The following is a 13,589-nucleotide window of genomic DNA, read 5'->3' as shown; positions in this document are numbered from 1 at the left end:
GATGCCTCACCCTCCCTTTTTTATGCAGAAATATTTAAGGAAATCCCTGGGTACAGAACACTGCAAATAATTTAAGTTTTTTTTTTTTTTTTTTTTTTTTTTTTTTGAGAGAGAGAGAGTGTGTGTTTTGCTGTAATTTTTCTCTTTTGTTGAGAAATTCTTTGTTATAAAGAAATGACTTTCTGGGAGGAGAGGAGAAAGAGTTAGGGATGCAGTAGGAAGTCTAGGTGATATAAAAATGATAAAAATTTATATTTAAAAAACAACAACTAGAAGAACTTTTAGAGATCATAATTTTACAGATGAAGGAAGTGAGGCCCAAAGTTTTTTGGAGATTTGTAGATATAGAGCTAGCAGGGACCTCAGTCTCAGTTGGCCATTTAGTCCAATTTCCTAATTGAGGAAAGTTAAGTGATTTGATTAAGGTCATATGATTTTCAGGATTAGGATTTGAACCCAGATCCTCTGACCTCAGAGTCAAATGTTCTTTCTACTATATTGCAATTTCTTTCTTCCCAACAGGAAATTACTTGTCCAAGGTCATACAAGTAGCAAGTAACTGGGCCAGAATTAAAACCCAAATTCTTTGATTACATTTGTGCTCTTTCCACCATGTCATGTGGCCTCTGCCTCATTCTCTTTCTTTGTGTCTCTCTCTTAGTAAGCGGGAAGGAACCTTAGAGATAATTTAGTCAAATCTTCTCATTTTATAACTATTTTTACACTTTATGGAGAGAGATGTGGTGCTGGACTTAGGAGTCAAGAATACCTGGACTTGAATCACAGTTCTTACCCTAGCTATGTGGACGTGGATGTGGGCACATTAATCTAATTTCTCTGGGTCTCGAGTTTTTTCCTTTATATGTTGGGGATAATAATATCTGCCATATCTACACATGGTTATGTTGAGTCACAAATGATATGATGCATTCAAAGCACTTTGCAATGTTAAAGCCCTACATAAATCCCAGTTACTATCAGAACCATGTATCCAGATATATCCAGCAAAGACAGAATTAGAACGTGGAATCTCTAACTCCAATCTAGAACCTCTCATTTATGTTTTCTCTACCAAATGCAGTCACTTTCTAACTGGTCTCTCAGTTTTCAGTCTTTTCTTTACCAGCATGTCCCCTTGATATCAGATCAATCTTTTTAATGCAGAGGGCTGATCACATAAATCTGCTCAATTGCATGTCCATGGCCCCTCCATTGCCTGTGATATAAAGTCCATATCCCTCAGCCTGACTCCACAGAAACAACTGTACATCTGTCTTAAAGCTGGATATTTTATTTGTGGTTTTAAAATGTTTTGAAGAAAAGCATTTACACAGCCCCTTGATGTAAATAATTTCTGTCAGTAGACAATGATAGGAGACTGGGCTGGAAAATGGCAATATTTAATGGCTAAGCTTTAGTATTAGACACAAATTAATTTTCTTACATCTCTGAGCCTCAGACACTTTAGCGGAAGAAATTTAATCTCTTTTGATTAGAAATAGATCATCTCAGAGTATTATGTGGGCCTTAGCAAGCTTCCTGTTCTCTCTCTCTCTCTCTCTCTCTCTCTCTCTCTCTCTTACCCTTCTTCCTTTTCTCCCTCCCTTCCTCCCTCCCTCCCTCCCTCCATCTGTTTGTCTCTGTCTATGTCGTCTGTCTCTGTTGTCTCTCTCTCTCTCTCTCTCTCCCTCTTCTTCCTTTTCTCCTTCCCTCCTTCCCTCCATTTATCTATCTGTCTGTCTGTCTCTCACACACACTTTCTTCTGCTGTTGAAGAAAAACTGAAACAAGAAATCTCTTGCTTGTACAAAGACAACACATAGAATTAGGGAGCAGAGAACTCTAAAAACTACCATTAACATGTCAAATTAATGCCTTTACCATGATAAGTATGTAGTTAAAAATTTATCCTAGAAGGCCACCTGTACAGGCTCTTGATACCAAGTGGCCCTGAAGTCCTAGTGCCCACATTTATTATATGCTTTCCTGCCCCAAGTTTCTGACTCTTAAAAAAAAAGATGGAGGATTTTCTTTTTAAGGCTGAGGATTTGTTTTTTGTTTTTGTTTGTTTGTTTGACATAATGATGCTACTTGTGGTTTACAGTCTCAAATTTTAACTTTGCATGGATTGGATTTAATCTTGGAGGCTTCTCACGAGTCACTCTTTCTAGCTCATTCCTTCCTCCAGAAATTCTAAAATATGGTTCATTTTGCCCCTAACATTTCTGAATTTGCTTTATGTCTACTCCTCAGAAGTAGTTTTAGTATAGCTCTTGTGCAAGTACTCAAGCTAGCAATATATATCTGATACAAGATAACCTTTATTTCATCCCATGGAAAGCAAAAATATCAAGGATCTCACAGGAACCTATAAGGACATAATATCTTTTTTTCCTTCTCCTGAGGTTTAACTTTCTACAGAAGTCCTAGTGCCACTCTATTGCTTACTCTCCCAAGAAATGAGAGGTAATTCTTTTCCCACTACCTGTATCATCTGAATAACTACCACAAATAAAAAAAAAAAAAAAAAAAAAAAAAAAAAAAAAAAAAAAAAAAAAAGAGCCATCCAGATTTATTCCTCCAAAATTGTGACTATCATTTGCTGATCCTCCAGATCCTCAGCCATCTGATTGTTCCTTTCCTATCCAGTAAGCATCATCTGGGAAGTCCTTACCTTTCTAGAAAGCTAGGTCCAGGACCGCTCCACATCGCTCCTATATGTTAGAGGCAAGACTTAGACCAACGTCTTCCTAACTTGAAGGTCCTCTCTGTTGATGCTTTTTTTTCATCATCCTCCCATAGCAGCCTTTGTTAAAGCAAATTTCTATCATTCATGGAAGAAGAGAGAATGATAACTGGGACCAGAACTATGGCTTAGGAAAGGTCAATGTAGCCTCAGTCAAAAAGGAATTTTACCCGCCAAAATGGATGAGGTCTCCTAGAGAATCTGTAGAGAGAAGCATCTAAATTAGTTCTCTATAGCCTCCTAACTAATGATATCCTTAGGCTTTCTTTAAATCCCAACTAACATCCTATCTTTTATAGTACACTTTGTCCAACCCCTTTTAATTCTTAGCACCTTTCCTCTGCTAATCAGTTGCTTTGTATATACTTGTTGGCATTTTGTATTCTCCCTTTTGATTATAAGTTCCTTGAAGGCAGGATTGGACTATCTCGTTTCTTTTTGTATCTCCAGAACTTTGCATAGTGCTTAGAACATAATAGTTGCTTAATAAATGATTATTGATTAATGGAATTGATTGATTAACAAATATTTTGCCTAATGTTTAAATTCCTCTACTTTTTAGGACCACCCTCCTTTCTCCAACCTTATTTGACATTATTTGTCTCATAGATTCTGTTTTCTTGCAAAAGTGTAATAATTTTTTAAAAAGTCCCTCAAAGACATCCTGGACTTTTCTCCTACAGTGCTTTTGTATATTTGCTTAGAATATCCTTCCCTCGATGTGGGAAAACTGGGACACTGATGAATTGTTGATGGAGTTGTGAATGAATCCAACCATTCTGGAGAGTAATCTGGAATTATGCCCAAAAAGTTATCAAACTGTGCATATCCTTTGATCCAGCAGTGTTTCTACTGGGCTTATATCCCAAAGAGATCTTAAAGAAGGAAAAGGGACCCACATGTGCAAAAATGTTTGTGGCAACCCGTTTGTAGTGGCTAGAAACTGGAAAATGAGTGGATGCCCATCAATTGGAGAATGGTTGGGTAAATTGTGGTATATGAATGTTATGGAATATTATTGTTCTGTAAGAAATGACCAGCAGGATGAATACAGAGAGGCTTGGAGAGACTTACATGAACTGATGCTGAGTAAAATGAGCAGAACCAGGAGATCATTATATACCTCAACAATGATACTGTATGAGGATGTATTCTGATGGAAGTGGATTTCTTCGACAAAGAGAGAATCCAATTCAGTTCCAATTGATCAATGATGGACAGAAGCAGCCACATCCAGAGAAGAAACACTGGGAAATGAATGTGGACGACTTGCATTTTTGTTTTTCTTCCCAGGTTATTTTTACCTTCTGAATCCAATTCTCCCTGAGCAACAAGAGAACTGTTCGGTTCTGCACACATATATTGTATCTAGGATATACTTTAACATATTTAACATGTATAACACTGCCTGTCAATTAGGAAAGGAGGTGTGGAGGGAGGGAAGGGAAAAGTCAGAACAGAAGTGAGTGCAAGGGATAATGTTGTAAAAAATTACCCATGCATATGGTCTGTCAATAAAGAGTTATAATAATAATAATAATAAAAGAATATCCTTCCCTCAGGGCATCTAAGTAGCAGTGAATAGAGCACTAGCCCTGAAGCCAGGAGGACCTGAGTCCAAATCTGGTCTCAGACACTTAACACTTCCTGGCTATGTGACCCTGGGTAAGTCACTTAACCCAATTGCCTCAGGGGGAAAAAAAAGAATATCTTCCCTTCCCTTCTTTCTTTGATGGATTCCTAGTCTTACTTTCCAAAACATATGCCATTTGCTTCACAAATTCTTCCTTGATCTTCAGACAGACCTGTTGCTGGACAGATCTGTTTTTTTATTTGTAAAACAGATAGGAGAAAAGCAGAGGGAGAGATTTGAACTAGATAAGGATTCTTAGCATTTTGAGTATCCTGGAACTCTTTGGCAATCTGTTGAAACCAATCATTCTTAAAATAGCTTTTAAATATATAAAATGAAACACATGGGATTATAAAGAATATCAATTCGATTGAAATAGTTACATCTTTATATAATTTCGCAGACCCCAGATTAAAAACTCCTGAAGTATTTGACTTTTGGGTTTCTTTTTCTGTTTTAAAACTGATGATTCTACGACTTTACATACGAATTTATTTTGCACTTCATGAAATGTTTTATATTTTAGTTATCTTGTCAATATCTTAGTGGTTCCCCCCTCCCCATTTGGAAGCCATAAAACCTTCCACAGAGGGAGAGACACAAAGCAGAATTTGAGACACAACATCAGATGTGAAACTGCTTTGTCTCTAGGAAAGCAGGAAAACAGAAGAATCTGTCTTGCTCAGGGGATATCTGTGTCTCAGCGTTTATGGAGAAGGTGATTGGCAATGTGAAATCAGGAAGCAAGGCCTTCTTTTGTGCACTTGATAATTATGCACAGATCTATGGACAGATAAAGTATTAGCTAGTATGAAGAAGAAACCACAAGTTTCTTCCAGGCAAAACAATGAGTTTCCTGGGGAAAGTATGTCATCTCCAAGCAAAACAATAAAGGGCACCTGCCTTAACTCTCTGTACTTGTTCCCTGAACATTCTGGTCAATGTTAATGGTCCTGTTAATGCAACCATCAATGGTCTCCTAAATTTGTACTTTCCTAAATTTGTAAAGCTGTAGTACTCTCAAATTGTCTTTCAAGTTGTACTACCCCCAATTTATTTTTTTGCCTTCTCAATCTAGCTGTAAGACTTAATTGATCAACCCTACTTAGATTGAGTGGCTATGAGCCTTGATTGAGTGTCTACACTTTAATTTTCTCCTTACAACCACAAGTATAAAACTTTTATTTCCTGAACCAGAAAAATGCAGAAAATACTCTTAATACTGAGCTAATTCTTCAACAGTGATATGAAGGACTCCAGATCTGGAGTTTATCAATTTAGTTACCAAAGTCTAGCACAGTAGACAAGTTAATAATGTAGATTATTATTCCTATTTTGGAGTATATTTCCATACAAGCACAGAAAAGTAAAAATCTTATCAAAATTACTTACAGGACTTCCAGAGCAAGGGGGAAAAGGAAAGGAACAAGTATTCATTAAATATTTAATATGTGCCAGACACTGGGTAAAGTTCTTTTTTTTTTTTTTCATAATTATAACTTTTTATTGACAGAACCCATGCCTGGGTAATTTTTTTACAACATTATCCCTTGCACTCACTTTTGTTCCGATTTTTCCCCTCCCTCCCTCCAACCCCTCCCCCACATGGCAAGCAGTCCTATACATGTTAAATACGGGCAAAGTTCTTTATAAATATCTCATATGATTCTCACAACAACTTTGGGAGGTAGATGCTATTATTATTCTCTTTTTACAGTTGGGGAAACTGATATAGAGAGGAGTTGTGACTTCCCTAAGGTAATACAGCTTGTAAATGTCTGAGGTCATATTTGAACTCCAGTCCCCATGATTTCAGGAATAGTACTCTGTTCATTGAGGCACCAAGCTGCCTACATGCAGGAAGATAGACTGTGATTAAACCTAGCTTCACCTGCTCCATCTCAAAATAACAATTAACATACCAGATAAAAACAAAAGAACAACAAAAAGGGGGAAACAAACAAAAAACAAACCCAATCCTAATAGGAGAAGCTTTGTAGGCAAAATACTGGAATGATGGAAGAAATGAATAAGCAAAAAATAGGGCTTGGACCACCACAATGAATACATATTAAGAGGATAAAAAAAATGAGGAGAAATCTCTGAAAGGAAAAAATAGATTTGCAATAACAATTGTAACTATAAAAGAGAGAATGGACATATTGCCAAAACCTCCAATTTGGCTTAGAAAATTACAATCTGTGATATAAAGAAGATCTGGAATCTATAATATTTGGAATGAAATCACTGAAGCAAGAATTCTAGAAGATGCATATGAGAAATGACAAAATAGAAAGTATGGAGAAAAAATTTCAACGAAGAGTGGACTCTGAGGAATAGGATGACTCAGGCAGAACGAAACAAAGAAAACTAAGTGAAAAACTGGAAAACCTAAGACCTTTAAAAACAGCAGTAGAGTTAGAGGACAAAACTTAGTGAATCAATCTAAGAATTCTTGATCTTTGAAAATAATTAACTATAAACAAAGATTTGTTTATAGTTGGGATTCACTATTTTCTTTGCTCATTGTGACTTTGTTGATTCATATTGACTTGATAGTCTCCTAAATCTTCAATTTTTTCAATCTTCTCCATAACCATGTGTCCTTTTTGCTCCACTCCTATATACTTGTGAAGTTAATATTGAACATGACTGAGCAATAACAACAAAAAATGAATTGACTTGTATAACAACAAAAAATGAACTGACTTGTTATGGACAGCGCTTTTTTTTATCCTAGATGTGAACTATCTCTAATTTTATCTGTTATACCTGCTGGATATTTATTATCCTGGAGATAGAAATATAAAGAATATGATGAAGAAGAAAAAGAGGAGAAGGAATAGGAAGAATAGGGAAAGGAAGAAGAGGAAAAAAAAGAGGAGGAAGAAAAGAAAGAAGAGGAGGAAGAAAGCAGCAGCAGCAATCCCTGTTTCTCAAGAAATTTATATTCTATTGGGAAAGACATGGTATATATTTTAAAGCATATGCAGAATAAATATACACAGGACAACTACAAAGTAATTAGGGAGTAAAGACTAGAATTTGAGGGGTTCAAAAAATTTCATATACATCAAATGGTTCTTGAGCTGAGTCTTAAAGGAAGTGTTCTGACGGAAAGGTAAGTGCCTGCTAGTAATGTGGGGTGGCCCATTCAAGGGCTTTGAATTGAGTAAATGCTGCATGAGGAACATAGAGATCAGTTTGGGTCAATAGTGTGGGAAGTTTGCAGATTTCTTCCTATCCCATTAAAAAAAAGTGTTATTTGTCTTGTTCCAATCAATCAACAAACATTTATTAAGTACTTATTATATTAAGCAGAACTATGCTAGATGCTGAGGATGCAGACACAAATGAAACCAATCCTGAGGTACTTCCCTCCTTCTCCTAATCACTTAAATATCACTGACTTTAGAAACTCAGCAATCACATCTGTTATTCTTTCTTTTCCCTGAGGATGCAGTTCATTTAGGTTTGATGATTTGAATTTTTCAAGGGCAGGTAGGCAATGCTCTCTTAACTATCTCCTTACTTTGGATAATTCTATTATCTTATTATTTAATTATGGTTAGGGTGTATGTGGTGGAGGCAGGATATGTGGGGAAGAGTAAACAAAAAATTATTAAAAGGGAAAAAAAAAGGTTGTATCAATAAAAATAGAATCTTGGCTCTCTCTTTAGAGACTGGAAGGAAAGGGGTGATTAAGATTGGATTGTTACAATATGATGTAAGGAGGGGACCAGCCAAGCCCAATCCTCAGGAGCATTTAGTGGGATCTGCTTGATGTAATAATATCCATGTGGATTTTGGAGTACAGTTATCTCTTCCACATTACAGGGGTTAGGAGTGTGGCTGCCCTTTCCCCCAATCTGGAAAAACCACTTAAAATTTTGGGGCCCTTCCTTTGTATCAGAGAAGTCTGAATTATTATGACATTAACAGATAAAACATGTTGATTTTATACATTTTATACATTTTTATGCATCTCTGGGTTGGGTTTTTTTTTAACTGTTGTTTGCTGGCCTTTAAGTATCATCTCTAGCTTCTGCAAAACTCCCCAAATTCCCATTTAATTTCTTATGCCAACCCTTTATATATCATAACTGCAACAAGGAAAGTCACAATGTGGAAGAGATAACTGTATATTGTTACTGGTCTGTTTGCCACATGAAGAAGATTGATTGGCTAAGCTGGAACTGAGAATACTTTACCAACTATATGATCCTATTTCCTGCCCAGTTAGTTTGAGAAACATGCTATAAGCCTTTGGATTCGGAGGAGCCTGGAGCCCTCCCTAGCAGTAGATCAAAGGACATCTGAGAGGGAGGCAAGAGCAACTTGGTATACTGTCTTCAGAAGTTAATTTGGTGGGGGTGAATTCACATTGTAGCAGCTATTTTAAGGTTGAACCCACTTTCCCCCGGGGGTTAAGAAGGTAAGAAGAAAGTATACTCCCAGGTAGGTGTGTGGGAAATATTTTTTAACCACTATTTTTTCTATATCTTGATCAATTTCTCTTTGTAAAAAAATATTTGGTGCTAATTGATTAAATGATATTGGAGTGACTATGGAGTGTGAAGGAAATTATCTTTTCATATTAATTGATATGATCTGTGTAATGAATATGGCAATAATTTAGATTTTTCAGAGCTACCACTTTCCCAATAATTCTGCCTTGGGAGTCAGAGTCCCATAGGGCAGATTGAAATGATCAATCAATTCTTGACAATACTCTCCTGTGTATGTTCACACAATTCTGTTCTCTATCCCCCACCAAGTAATAATCCCCAGTCACTCACAAATTGTTCCCACAGGATTTGAAATACCCATACTGTCCTGCATTTCTTGTCATGGAAAACCACCCAGGTCCTGAAAATGATTGTGTTGTAATCTACCTTCCCCCTCCCTTCCCACTTATCTCTGCTTTTACTGCAGCAAGGAAGGTTTTTCCTTTCCAGGAGAGTTTCCAGTTTGCAAAATGCATTCCTCACTCTGAGAATGAATGATTAATTAAACCTCTATTTAAACTCCAAAAACCTGTCTCTAGGCCTGCTTTGTGTGGCTCCAGCTATTCACAGTTTAGAGATAAATATAGTAAAATTCTATTGACAGGAGGATATCAGTGATATTAAGAGAAATACTGCTACTAAATATTATTAACATTGGAAAGAATACATAGGAATTGGGGCTTGTTCCAGTAGCATTAGAAAAAGACACGAGTCCTCAGAGATACTCCTCCTAAGGATACTCCCCTGAGGGAGAGATGGAATAGATTTTAGTCTGGGGACACTGGCCTTTTAAGGATAAATGGGAGTTGGGCTAAAAGATTCCCAGAACTTATAAAAGTGGCAATATAAACTTTATTTGTCTTTGCACAGGAGGTAGGGAAAGGTGTTTGTGTATCTTATTAGTAGAGAGAGGGGCTATTAAAAGCAGGCAATAAAAAAACTCTGATGCTGATCAAAAGAAGAAAATAGAACAAGCTCCAAATGGAGGGAAGATTAAAAACAGTTTGTATTTGTGGCAATCCATAAGTATTTTCCTCTTCATTTTTGTCACCATTCCAAAGTAAATGAAAGTGGGAAGGTTAGGGAGCCAGGTAGAATGAATCAACCATTGTGATGAACCACATTGGACCATTCTAAAGATCTTGAAACTTTGGTAAAAATTTAAAAATTAGTAATGTGGTACTTGCATGTGTCTGTCTTCCTTCTCTCTGTACTCCCTTCTCCCCCCTTTTCTTGATTCTTCCCCTCTTCCTTCTTTCCATTCCCTTTCCTGCCTTTCTTCTCCCTTGCCCTCTCTCTTTCTGTCCCTCCCATCCTTTCCCTTTTCTCTTCATTCCCCACCTTCCCTCCTCCTCTCCCTTTTTCTGCACCCTCTCCCCCTCAGCCCTTCCCACTATTCCTAGTTGCACTCCCTTTTCTCTCCCTCTCCTCTCTTGGGGGTCCACGGACTGGAACTACTAGCTTTCTACCTGTAGGGTCAAGCCTGGCTGTAGCTTTCTGAATGGGAAACACGCTAAAAGAGGTTCACAGGACTTATGAAAAACTCTGGATGAAATGTAGGGGATAGGTAGAGTGAGCTTGCCCAGCGATTTCCAGGAACTCTAAAATTTAGGATTGCCAGAGATCTCAGAGGCATTCTCTGATGGAAAAGTCCAGACTGACTCCCAAGTGTAAATGGCAATTGCAGAAGAAGTAGCAACTTTATCTACAAGACCTTGAGTGGCTTATTACTCACTATGATGAGTCCATCTTTTGCTCTATTTATAAGTATAATAATACAAAATGAAGGGATGCCTTATATTTTTCTTCTATAAATATCCCTGGTATGTATGTCTTCTTCTGGTGAAAGCAAAGTTACGGTTTCACCCTCTTGACATGACATTCCAATTTCTTTTCTCCTTTCCTATCTCAAAATTCCTTTCCATCATCTCCTAGTCTCTCCTTTATTACAGACTTTGATGAAGAGGTGATGTTCTAAATAAGGCCATCTCTCTATCATTAATCCTGTCCCCTCCCACCTTTCCAGCAATTATCCACCCACTCATATTTCTTTAATCTTCAATTTTTACTTATCCACTGGATCTTTCTGTGTTAATCTACAAACATGCTCACATATACTTCCATCCTTAAAAAAATCCATCCTTGATCCTACCATTCCCTCAAACCATTATCTTAATCTCTCCTTTTCACAATAAACTTCTGGAAAAAGTGATTTATGCTTCCTTTTTTCTCATTCACTTCTCATCCCTTTCAATCTGACTTCTGACCTCATCACTGTCAAAAATCGCTCTTTCCAAGGTTGTCTGGGATTCTATAATTTCCACATCCAAAAATCTTTACCAGTCCTCATTATTCTGCAGTATTTGACACTGTTGACTATCTTCTTATGAATACTCTTCTCTGGGTTTTCATGATAATACAAAGGAAATATTACAAAAGACAAAATAGATAATTATTAAAGAAACAAAGCTTTTAAACAAATCAAATTAAAGCAGTTAGACTCAGAAAAAAAAGATAAAGACTAGGAAAAAGATCTTTACACTCCGAAAAAAGTGCATAATGCAAAATCTATTGGAAATTGAATCAAATCTGTAAGATCAAAAACTATTTCCCAATCAAATGCTATAAACAAAAGGTTCTCAAAGGAAGAATTACAAACTGTCAACAGTCATTTTAAAAAGTGCCCCAAATTGCAAGTCATCAGAAAATTGCAACTTAAATAAAAACCAACTCATAAGTATCATGTTACACACATGAAATTGGCAAAGACAGAACAATTCAATGTTGACAAGAGATAGTCCAGAAAGACTAGGCATCCTTCCCCCAGAAAGAAGGGGAAACGGAGATTTAAAAAAAAAAAACTAGAATGACTGATGAATCTGATGACTTTAGTCCCTGACACCAAAGACATTCTAATAACCTTACTTTTATTCTTAACTGTTCTATTTATGATTGATATATTTAAAAGCACAAGAGGGGGTACTATGTTTCTGGCAATTTGCTGCACTTGCGCAAAATTCTGACTTCTAGAACTTTTATGGAAGGCAGGTTTCTTTTCTTTTCTTTTCTTTTTAAAATTATTTTCCCCAATTACGTGTAAAAAAAAAAAAGCAAACTTTTTTATTATATATGTTATACATATAAATTTTTTACATATTTCCTCATGAATCATGTTAGGAGAGAAAAATCATAACAAAAGGGAAAAATCATGAGAAGGGAAAAAAAAGGATAAAAAGAAAAAAAAATGAACAACCATAGCATTTATTGATTTACATTCTCTGTAGTTCTCTTTCTGGATGTGGATAATATTTTCCATCCAGAGTTTATTGACATTACCTTGGATCACTGAACTGCTGAAAAGAACCAAGTTTGTCATAGTTGATCATCACACAAACTTGCTGTTATTGTATACAATGTTTTTCTGGTTCTGCTTGTTTTGCTCAGCATTAGTTCATGTACATCTTTCCAGTTCTTTCTAAAATCAGCCTATTTATCATTTTTTCATAGAACAATAATATTCCATTACTTTCACATACCATAACTTATTCAGCCATCTTTGCTACCAAAAAAAGAGCTCCTACAAACATTTTTGCACTTTTATTTTTTTGTTTCCTTTAGATTATTTCACAACTCTACCAACAATGCAGTAGTGTACCAGTTTTCCCACATCCTCTCCAATATTTATCATTATCTTTTCCTGTCATTTTCGACAATCTGAGAGGTGTAATTTAGTATCTCAAAGTTGTTTTAATTTGCATTTCTCTAATTAATAGTGATTTAGAGCATTTTTTCATATGACTATAGATGGCCTTAATTTCTTCATCTGAAAATTGTCTGTTCATATCCTTTAACCATTTATCATTTGGGGAATGATTTATATTCTTACAAATTTGACTCAGTTCTTTAATTATTTTAGAAATGAGGCCTTTATTGGAAACACTGGCTGTAAATTTTTTTCTCCCATCTTTAAGGAGGCAGGTTTTTTCTATGTGCTGTTTTATCCCTCCTGAGGGCAGAACCTTGACCAGATTGGCAGAGCAGGGATTCAGGAAAATAGGTACTGTTGGTCCCAATACTTTGAAAAACAATTGGGAATTATGCAAGAAAAGTTTCAAAAGTGTTTATCCTAATGAAGGGAGTACAGCTTCTAAGAGAACTATATCAGTAATCCTAAAGTCCCCTGATTTTAGAGTGCTATTGTTCTAATAATCTGTCAATGATTCTAAAGTCTTCAGGCCCTAAGACAGTCCTACAAACATTGCTGATTGTCAGATAATCTGCTAGACAGTGATAATCAAGTTTCTGAGACAAATGGTGAAGTGCATACCAGACCACTCTTCAGTTCTACCTCTGGGTCATAAAATTAGCATATCAGTGACATGAAGAACAGGATCTCTCTGTCTTTTCCTATAAATTTGTCTTCTTGCTGCTGGTTCTTTGCTAAAATCCTTTTGGAACTTAGCCCACTTCAATTATCATTATAATTACAATAAACCTTGCCCCTTGACTTGATACCTCATGACTCCTGTCTGAGACCCCAACCTCTTGGGGTCTCCTTCTGAACCTCAACACTACTATTGAGATACTATCAAAAGGAGGTTATTGACAGCAAGAAAAGACTTATCTGAAAGAAAACATTCACAGCTACACTATTTGAAATGACAAAAATTTGAAAGTCAACTGTGTGCTCTAAGAGTGAGGCT

The 13,589-nt window shown here is 36.3% G+C and overlaps 1 protein-coding gene across 4 annotated transcripts in view; it reads right to left on the bottom strand.

Moving 5' to 3' along the window:
- Positions 1–13,589, bottom strand: part of C1H9orf24 (chromosome 1 C9orf24 homolog) — a 51,505-nt gene that overhangs the window by 30,991 nt on the left and 6,925 nt on the right. The window lies entirely within an intron of this gene.

Source organism: Sarcophilus harrisii, chromosome 1, assembly GCF_902635505.1.
Source record: "Sarcophilus harrisii chromosome 1, mSarHar1.11, whole genome shotgun sequence".
Lineage (NCBI taxonomy): Eukaryota > Metazoa > Chordata > Mammalia > Dasyuromorphia > Dasyuridae > Sarcophilus > Sarcophilus harrisii.
The sequence above is the reverse complement of the archived record's forward strand: the minus strand, read 5'-3'. Positions and strand labels throughout refer to the sequence as shown.